Source organism: Cupressus sempervirens, chromosome 5 (assembly GCF_028749045.1).
Source record: "Cupressus sempervirens isolate cs-2001-9-10 chromosome 5, ASM2874904v1, whole genome shotgun sequence".
Taxonomy (NCBI): Eukaryota; Viridiplantae; Streptophyta; class Pinopsida; order Cupressales; family Cupressaceae; genus Cupressus; species Cupressus sempervirens.
In genome coordinates this window covers 1053957528-1053968381 of record NC_143122.1, presented here as the reverse complement: position 1 = coordinate 1053968381, position 10854 = coordinate 1053957528, and the positions used below count along the sequence as shown (strand labels likewise).

Below are 10854 nucleotides of genomic sequence, written 5' to 3'. Positions count from 1 at the left end.
TGGAGTCTATCATATGGGCATGGTCATTATGTCAAATAGATTACATTCTTAGATTAACAATAACCTATCAAAATAAAGAAACATCCATTGCATTGGTGTAATGATTTATATTGCCTTGGTAATTTATCAAACAAGTTAGTAGCTTTGCTTAGTAGAATCTTGACAACTATTGATCATGAAATCCATCTGAATACCTGCAGTTGCATCTATTTTGCCAAATGTATACAAAATTTGTAATCATGATGAACACTCTTTAGTGTGGAATTTGGTCACACAATTCACCTGCCTTGTTTATACTGCCCAAGCTGCAAGGATAACATCATTTTTAGACAATCGATCAACTAGTTTCCATGTCCTCTTTATGTTTCCACATAATTAGCATGTCACGTGGAGTGCCCGATCATGAGTAGAAAGTCTGTATCCTAGTGCATTTTGTCAAATAGGTCATAAACTTCATACTTTGGCCAGTGCTTTCCTTAGACCAACATATGGCTTCACCATGTTTTTCTCATGTTGATAGTTGCAATCAAATAAAAAGTATGGGGTTTGGTTTCCATACAACCTTTCTACATAGGCAAGAAAGCCACCATCCTTCTCTTATTATCAAAGGTTAATAATAACCGACTTCCTATACATAAGCACCCAATTCTAGTCTCCTTCATTGATTTACATAGCTGAATCTTCAATAACCAACTTCACACTTTACTATCATGCCTCCTACATATCGGGCTACACCCTAACTCCTACTTGAGCTTCCTCCTTGAGGTTCTCTCACGACTGTTTCTTACCATTGAAGCTGCCACCTTTCTATCATCTCCAAAGCATTCTTGTTGGAGATTCTTCCTTTGCCATCCACCACCATCACCCTTGCACACGACGATGGTAAATTTAGTGAAGTAAAAAAAAAATGTTCCAATGACTATTTAATCAATCACAGATTAGGGAGCATAGGCCAAGGAGTATCTGCAACAACTCTTTCAAACATTGTTCTTTCTCCTTCATCACACAACCCAACCCAAACCACTTCTTCATGATCTTCATGGCTACCTTGCATCTTTGTGTACATGTCATCCAATGCCAAATAACTGGGAATGATGCACATCATGGGTTTTGTATGGAGAAGTAATATCACTTTCCCTTGTAAATCAATAATCTTCACCTACTAATTTTTCTTAAGGAGGAAATCTGTTTCCAAGAGAGCTCTTAGGATTTCAACATTTCTCTCCCCAATGATTTCTTTGCACATTATCTTGCTTTTAGATTTTTGAAGCCTCTATCGAATACCTTGAAGAAATATCTTCGTTCTTTCACGATTGAGATGTATTTTCTATCATAGAGAGGCCTTTGAGATGACTCCTCTTTCAAATCTTATCTTTCAACATTCAGAAAAAAGAGGTTAATAATTGTTTTTGAAATAGATGTTTTGAGCCTCTAGCCTTAACCTTTTTGGATGAGAGGTTAAGGTTAATGGTTCAAAATACGTGTTTTGGAAATTTATCTTAACCCCTTTTTGATGGAGAGGTTAAGATTTTAAGATGAAACACATGTTTTGGATCCCAAACCTTAACCTTTTTAGATGAGGTCAATGGTTGAAAATTTGTTTAAAAACACGTATTTTGGAAACTTATCTTAACCTTTTTTTGATGGAGAGGTTAAGATTTTGAGATGAAATTCGTGTTTTGGAAGGCGTCATTAACCTTTGATAACTTAAGACTCGGGAACCAGATTTAAAAAATTCAAAGTGTTGGACAAGCCGGAGACAAAACAGATGCATCAAGTTCAGGAAGTCATTAAAAATACAATAGATAATTGGCCCTTTCAAAGCTTGAAGTTTGATATGTTCAAACTTGTTTTCACTCAAAATATAGATGGAATTATTACAATTTAGCAGGTAAAAGATCCATGGCAACAATAATCAATTCAATTATATTTGATTAAAATCAAGATTAAGATTGAAAAGAAATAGTAGTTGATATTTTACTAAGATTATAATTAGATTTTCATATAAAATTGAAACTTTAATTAATTATATAATTAAAGTTAACCATTAAATAAGTATGAATATGATATTTATAATTATAATATTCTAATATATTTTAGCCGATAGGCTATTTGTGGGAACTTTGTTCCCGGAAATTAAATTTTTGACAAAAATTTTGCAAGAGTTTGACTGAAAAATTGAAAATCCTTCCCGTTAATTATTTATCAGCCAGCTTTTTGATATTTATTAGTTGTTATCTCCAGTTTTAACTATTGTTTTTTTTTTTTTTTTCTATTTATTAGTTGTGATCTTCACATTAGCTCATGTTGTGATCTATTCAATTAACTTTTCATTTTTAAAATTGATTTAGATTTTAGTTTTTAAAATTTAATTTTTTTTTATATTAGTTTAATTTTTTTTTTAAATATTATTTTTTAGTTTCTATAATTTATTTAGTTAATAGAATATTTACTAGACTTTTTTTCGTATTTCTCTTATTAATTTTTCATAATAAAGTTTTTGATGGGTTTTTTAAATGATTTTTTTTTCATATTTAATAAATTTAATTTAAATAAATAATATTTATTAATCTATTTAAAATATTTTAGTAAATATTTTGTTATTTAAATTAAAAATTAATAATAATCTAATTTGTTCACATAAGATTATGATTTAAATATCCACTTTTAAGTATTTTTTTTCTTATTTATTTAAGAAATAATTACTTGTTATCTCACATTAGATTATGTTGTGATCTCTATTTATTAAACTGCTCATTTTTTAAAATTAATTTAAGTTTTAGTTTTTGAATGATTATTTTTTAATTAATTTAATTTTTTGGTTAAATATTATTTTTTCAATTTCTATAATTTATTTAGTTAATAGAATATTCGTCAGAGATGTCGCTATTTTTCATATTATTAGTTTTGTATTTTTCATATTAATTTTTTGTAATAAATTTTTTGAATTTTTTTTTTCATATTTGATAAATTGAATTTAATTGTAAAATATTGAAATTATTGAACACATTTCTTAAGCAATATTCAAATTTCTTAAATATTGTAAATTTTATATCTATGTTTTAATCTTTAAGTTTTTTTATTTTTATTTAAAAAAAACCTATATTTACATTATTTAATGTTCATTCTACATTTTTCTCTTAAATCCCATTTCCTATCGGCCCACTATTGCATGTACAAAAGCATGCGACAGCTAGTATACTATATGATATTAAATAAGTAAAATTGTTAGTATAGTTTTCAATAAAAATATTGAAAAATATTCTATAATTTTTATTTTTAATTACACGTGGATATGATTTATGATTTGTTGAATTTTTATTTCTATTAAAAGTATATGTAATGCATTATAATTTTAATAATATAATTATTTAACATATAAAGTCATGAATAAAATTGAAATAATTACAAAATGTAAATATATTATAGATTTATTTGTTAAATTATAATAATTAAAAATAGTATATTCTTAATGTTAAATTTTATTTTTTATATAACTATTTATTTAATTTTTATTCAAAAATAATTTAACTCAAAATATACCATTTAAATATTAATTATATATTATCTATTTCAATTAATTAATTTTTTGTACATCATTCTTAAATATTCAAATAGCAAGATATTATCTAAATTTAGACATTGAACTAAATACCACAGTCGACATATGCTCTCTTATAATGTATGTTATTATTAAATAGTTTTTGAATTTTAGTTTTTTTTCTAGTGTTCCAAATAATCATTCTTTAAATTTTCTTATCAAACTATTACATTGCATATTATATATGCAAGTTTTTTAAATGTAAGTGAGTTGATTTAAATTTTAATATTTTAATATTATATTTTATTATAATATAATTTTTGTTGCTCAAAAAATTAAAAAATTATATTATATAATTATTCAAGAAATATTATTTAATATTATTATTATGAAAATATTACTGCTTTCATATTATAATTTATTTATAATATATAAATAATTATATTTATATATAATTTTTTCAATATATTATAATATTATAATTAATTTATTAAATTAAAATTAGATTTATAAAAACTAAAGATATTAAGCCACTCTATGACACTTATTTTATTATTACGCCGAGAGGCGTTCTATACAATGGCAGCAAAAATGCCCAGCATGGGAATATGTCAAGATTCTTTGTCAATAAAAAAGAATTGGGAGCGGTTACGAACTTCCAAATTAAATATTAAAAAAGAATTCTTGAAATAATAGCTGGCCGAAATAATAGGTAGCCAAATGAGGCCAAAATAATAGGCCCAAAAAAGTAGGGCCCAAAAAAGTAGGACTCGAAAAAGTAGGGCTCGAAAAAATAGGGGCGAAATAATTTCAATATGATTTTTTTTTTTTGTTAAATATAATTTTGCATGCACATTCATGCTTTTTTTTTGTGGGGAGTGAGAGAATTTGAAACAAATTCGTGGAATGTGAAGAGACGGCTATTTGGGGATATGAGGAGCCTCTCAGAAGTTATAAAACCAAGGCTCCTCATTTCATTTTCATTTTATGTTTTTGCAGGAAGGAAGAGGTGGAGGTTATTAGAAGATTAGATTGGAGTTTTTGAATAGGAGTAAATTGAAACTTTGGAGTAATATTTTTGCAGGTGAGATTTCTATTTTTTATTTACATTTTTATTTAGATTTAGATGTAGATGTAAATTGAAATTCAAAATTAGTTATACTATTCTACTTTGATTTAGATTTCAATTTTAATTAATTTTTAATTCTTCTAAAGATTATCTCTGAAGAACAAATGAATTTTGTTCTAGGAAAATCTATTATGGATGGAATTCTAATCATTCAAGAGATGATTCACTCGGCCCAAAAGAACAAAGAGGCTTGTATGTTATTTTAATCACAGTTGGAATTTATGAAAATGAAAATAGGCGCCTCGAGAATGATTACTCTCAGCGTAATATATATAAAGGTATATATAAGCTAGTTTAATTTTATTTGTACAATTCTGAAATTTTAAAATTAGACGAAAAAATGTATTGCGTATTACGGTGTTTTAAGAATATGCATGTCTATTTTCTCCGAATTAAAAGTACTTTGACGTGTGGTCAGTTGTATATCTTCGAGACGAGTTTTATTTTATAGTTTCAAGTTGAGCTGTAGGGGTTCGAAAGCCAGTTTTCTTGATTTGTTTGTTTGATTGAGGCTCTCCTTGCCAGGTAAGTTCACAGCATCTTCCCTGGTTTGTGTGAAATCTGAAAAAAAACTGAATCTGTTATTGTAAACGCTTGAAAATTTAGGGATTAAGTATTTTAAATTTTGTTGTAGGCGTGAATCTGAATTGGCCATTCAAACCGAGACATCAAAGATGAGCAGACACGGTGAACGAGGGAAGCAGTTCTCAGAGGGTGAAATTTCCTCGAAAGAAGACAGAAAGGGAGAGGATAGCGAGGATGAGAAGTTTGGAACAGGCAGGAGAAATAAGCAGAAGATCGTGGAAGATAATTCTAGAATTAGGGTTTCTCCCGAGGAACGCAGGAATGAAAGGGATCGCGGCAGAAGGCACCGATCAGATGAAAGAAAATCTCGCGAAAAAGAAAAGCTTGTTGATTCTAGCGAAGAAAAGATCAACCGGCAGCTCTTGCATAGAAGTAGGGAGATGGACAAGGACAGGGACATAAACAAGAGAAGACACGAAGATCCTGACAGATATAGAGAAACGAGGAGTCACATAAAAGAGAAGCCTGAAGAAAAAGATGGTTATGAGAAAACTAGGTCTCATAAGGAGACAGCCAATACAAACAAGCGGGACAGACAGGCAGTGGAAATAAAAATTTTTGGTGTGCCCGCTCCATCTCATAATGGGAATGGCGAGGGTCCTGTAAGAGGAACGGACAAAGGTACTAGAAGAAGTGGGGGGGTTTACATTCCCCCATTCAAGCTGGCGCAAATTATGTGCGATGTCGAAGATAAGAGTAGTGTGGAATACCAACGGATGACATGGGATGCCCTTTGAAAGAGTATCAATGGGTTGGTAAATAAGGTAAATGCATCCAACATCAAGACCATCATTCCAGAATTGTTTGCAGAGAATCTGGTCCGTGGAAGGGGTCTATTTTGTAGATCCTGTATGAAATCCCAAATGGCATCCCCTGGATTCACAGATGTTTTTGCTGCCTTGGTTGCTGTAGTTAACACCAAGTTTCCTGAAGTTGGTAACCTGCTCTTGCGAAGGACTATATTACAGCTCAAAAGGGCATACAAGCGCAATGACAAGCACCTGTTGATAGCAGTAGCAAAATTCATAGCTCATTTAGTGAATCAACAAGTTGCACATGAGATCATTGCCTTGGAACTTCTTACTCTTTTACTTGAGAATTCTACAGATGATAGTGTAGAGGTTGCTGTTGGGTTTGTTAAAGAATGTGGATCTTTGTTGCAAGACCTTTCACCCAAGGGTCTCTATGGGATTTTTGAAAGATTTAGAGGTATTCTCCATGAGGGGGAAATTAACAAACGAGTGCAATTTTTAATTGAAGGTCTTTTTGCAATTCGCAAAACAAAGTTTGAGGGTCATCCAGCTGTGCGTCCAGAATTGGATCTTGTAGAGCAAGAGGATCAGTTAACACATGAAGTTTTCCTAGAAGATGAACTTGATCAAGAAGCTGGTCTGGATGTTTTTAAACCAGATCCTGATTTCATAGAGCATGAGGCAACCTATGAAAAATTGAAGAAAGATATTCTTGGATTTCACAACATGTAACACATAAGAAGGTGCTACCACTGCATTTACAATCGTTGCTGGCATATAAATGGCAGATCTGCATACTTCTAGTTGCTGGTTTAAAGAAGAAAACCCATACGTACCTAAGTGGAACCCTAACCAGTTTCTATTCACTGTCCTTTGGGGTTCTTTATTTTACCCTAAGGAATATTACATGTTGTCCTCACCTTTTGAGCTTCAAAGATTTATTAGATAGGGTAGTTCTTTGACCAAACAAGTGGTGTACCTTTAAATCAAAATTGCTTATGTTCTCACTAAAGGGACATGTGGTCACTGGTGATGAAGAAGATGGTTAAAAAAATGAATAAGTGGCATAATAATTTCATGTCTATTGCTGAAAATTTCAAGTTTGCCTTAAGGTTGGTATTGTTCTTCACATATGAAGTAGTTTAAAAAAAAATGGTTAGACCTTTCCTTTGATCAGATGGTAACCTAGGTAGGAGGCTTGTAGTCAGTTGAGAGTGAAGTTGCAAACCTAGAATTCAAGGGAGAATATACCCTACAAATTTTGTATATTAAAGATATTTCTTTGGTTGTGAAATGGATCCTAAAAGCTCTTGATGGCTGTGAAACCTGAAAACTTTTTGTGAGATATTGATAGTGGTTTCTCTTAATCTAAACCCCAAATGAAAAGAACTGTACTTTTTGCACCCATTGTTTGGGAACTTAAAAAACCATACTAGTGAATCTTTGGTGTTTAGCTTAATCTAAAAGGACAAAAAACCAGTGAAAACTGAAAACATTTGCAGTGTAATGGGATGTGAATAATATCAAGATTTCTACTTTTTCCCTTTCAAGCTTATATGACAGTCTATAAAATTATTAGTTAGCATTTTGCTTTAAATGAGATTCACTCTACTGTTAAGTTATTGATAAAGAAGTTTAGTCAAATTGTTACATCCCTTGGCAAGCCCCCAGACTCAAAATTTCACATTTCTAAAAAGCACTTTTAGCCTTATGAAGGTTTGCAACTGCTGTTGCATACATTATTGCTGATTAGTGATTACACTACCTACCCTAAATAAAAATCAGAACTGGGGTTTCTATGTTGGTGTTTCCATTTTTATTGCTACTGTCATATTTATCCAACAGTTGGTTACCATTATCAGATTTCCACAGTTCATTTGAAATGTGTGAATTTATATCTGGATTTTATTGTGTAAGTATTTTTAGCATCAACATTTTGGATCACACTCCATGATCCATCATCAGGATAAGAGAATGCAAAATAGAAAAAAAAACTTGCACAAGAGTTGGTTATCGGATTATCCAATTCCATTTTCATATATGGTTAATCTCAGTGTACAACGGTTTCATATAAACAATGGTAAATGACTCTATCACTGTTCATAAAATATTAGTCACGATCAGCAGTCATATTTGACACATACAATTCATATCTTAGTATTTTACTATTTACTATTTAGTATTTGCAATTTTTTTATTTTACTAATTTACCACAGTTTCATTTGAAATGTGATTCTTATACATTCTTCATAACTAGTTTTTGAAGTACTATATCTATATTAGCTCTGCTCCAAGCCCCATCAATCATCTTGCCATCCCCAAATTTAGGCCTTTCGCTCCCCCATCTTGTCCCCTCATTCCCCTGTCCCAAAATTTGGTGAAAAATGATTTAAATCTAAATCAAGTATTTAAAAATATTAAATGTTAATATTAGAAAGACAATCAAAACATTTTCAAAATGAATGTATTAATTTTTTTAAAAATAACATAAAATCAAGGTGACAAGCTAATTATATGAATTGACCACCATTATTCAGAGAGCAAAGTTATCAAAATACATAGGAAAGAAATGGATTCGAGGTTATTTCTCTTTGTTGAGCTTCTACACCATTGTCAAAGTTGCCACTCAACAAAATAGCCCCAAACTAACTCTGCAACAATGAGCAGCTGTCATAACCATCACTATGTCAAGAATGCAACCAACAAACAGAACTTCCTCTTTGCAAAGTTAGTGAGACAAAGATGGAGTCTAGAAGTAACATTTAGAGGCCAAGTGATGTAACTTTATGTGTTAAGTGAAATAATACTAAGCTGCTGGTTCGGATTCCGGTTCTGATGCGGGTTTGATATTCGGCTTCGAAATTCACTTAATTTTTTTTGGGTTCGATTGTCCAAGATTTTTTTTCTTTTTTAATAATATATATATATATATGCTGCAGAAAATAAGTTCATACACCACTATGCTAATATTAATGCAACTTAGCAAAATACACCGCCACATATATTAATGATTTAATTGGAATGGCATGACAAAATGTCGGAATACACCATATCAATGTTTTAGTGTAAAAAAAATAATGCCAACATTATTAATCAGTCATGCGATGAAATATTATCAAAACTCATCAACGAAATCATCATCATTAGGTAGTTGCTGGTTAGAAGCACAATTGTGTCACTAGCATTAGTATTCTCATCTGCAGCCTCAGGATCAACTTAAATATCACTTCTGCAGGTTCATGATCAGCTTCAACATCATTAAGTATCTCATGAGCACCATCATCAATTGCAAGTGCATCAAAGTGGATTAACAACTCTGCAGTCTAGGTTTTAACATCCCAGTGTTTTCCCTCCCCTTTTTTGTAGGTATTCTCTTTGTGAGTTGTGAGCTTCAAGTTTGAATGCACAAAGACCAAGTTATCTATCTTCTTGGATTTTAATTGGTTGCATTTTATTGAGTGGATGGAGGAGTATGTGTTCCAATTCCTCTCAGATGATGATGAACTAACAACCTATCAAGATTTACAAATTTGAAATTATAGCATGGCGAGTTTTGAATATTTATCAACAAGAAATTAGAAATTATAATTTTAAGATTAAAGAACTTGTGATAAAATTTTGATGGCAATAGGTTGCAAGTTCTAGTATATTTTTCCATGGAAGCACCCCCATTTATGAGCATCAACATTGTTCTTGGCTTTAAGAGCTTCAAGACCACAATCATCGGTGCTCTCGAAACTCTTAAATTCAGACCTCACTGCATGTCATAGGAGCTTGGGAAAGAGTCTTCGAAGGGCTCCCTTGTACCTTTTAGCAACTTCAAAATCTCTTAAGTGGGGCAACTCTTGTCATACCCCCCTTGAGGACTGATTCACATAGAACTCGAGGCTCAATTCAAAGGCAAGTAGATGTAAAGGGCCAACCTGCTAAATGGCTTGGATGAGAATGTTTGCAATGAAAGGATTGTCCTTTACCTCTCTTTCACAATCCAAAATTTTAAAAAACATTGCACCTTCTGTAGAAACTGCAATAACATTCATTTAAGACAACATGACTCGAAGATAGCATTTAAGACTACTGATGGTCTTTATGAATGGCTTGTGATGCCATTTGGTCTTTCCAATGCCCCTAGCACATTCATGAGGCTCATGAATGAAGTGCTCAAAGACTTCACAGGCAGATTTGTGGTGGTGTACTTGGATGATATCCTCATCTACAACAAGACCAAAGAGGAACATGTCAAGCATGTAGAAGCGATTTTGAAGAGGCTTCATGAGGAGAAGATAGCTATCAACCTTGAGAAGTGTGACTTCTTCAAGCAAGAGTTAGTGTATCTAGGCTTTGTGGTGTCTAAAGGAATGTTGAAGATGGACAAGGAGAAAGTTGCTGCTATCCTAAGTTGGCCTACACCTACCACTACCACTAAAGTAAGAAGCTTCCATGGATTGTCCCAATTTTATAAGAAATTCATTAGAAATTTCAGTGGTACTTGTGCACCCTTACTTGGTACCATAAATGGGGGAGTTAAGTCTAATTTTAGGTGGACCTTAGAAGTTGAAAATTCCTTTGATATGTTGAAGAAGCAAGTAGCCACTCAACCCATCCTACAATTGCCTAGCTTTGAAAAGTTGTTCACCTTAGAGTGTGATGCAAGTGGCCTAGCAGTGGGTGGGGTATTGAGTCAAGAAGGTAGACCAGTTTCCTTCTATAGTGAGAAGCTAAATGAAGCTAAGAAGAAATACTCATCCTATGATCTAGAATTGTATGCCTTAGTCCAGTGTCTTAGGAAGTGGAGACACTATTTGCTGCCTAAAGAGTTTGTTGTCTTTACTGATAACCAAGCCCTT

The 10854-nt window shown here is 31.8% G+C and overlaps 1 pseudogene; it reads left to right on the top strand.

Moving 5' to 3' along the window:
* Positions 1–5010: 5010 nt before the first annotated feature.
* On the top strand, positions 5011–6739 carry LOC149559570 (pre-mRNA-splicing factor cwc22 pseudogene; annotated as a pseudogene).
* Positions 6740–10854: the final 4115 nt, after the last annotated feature.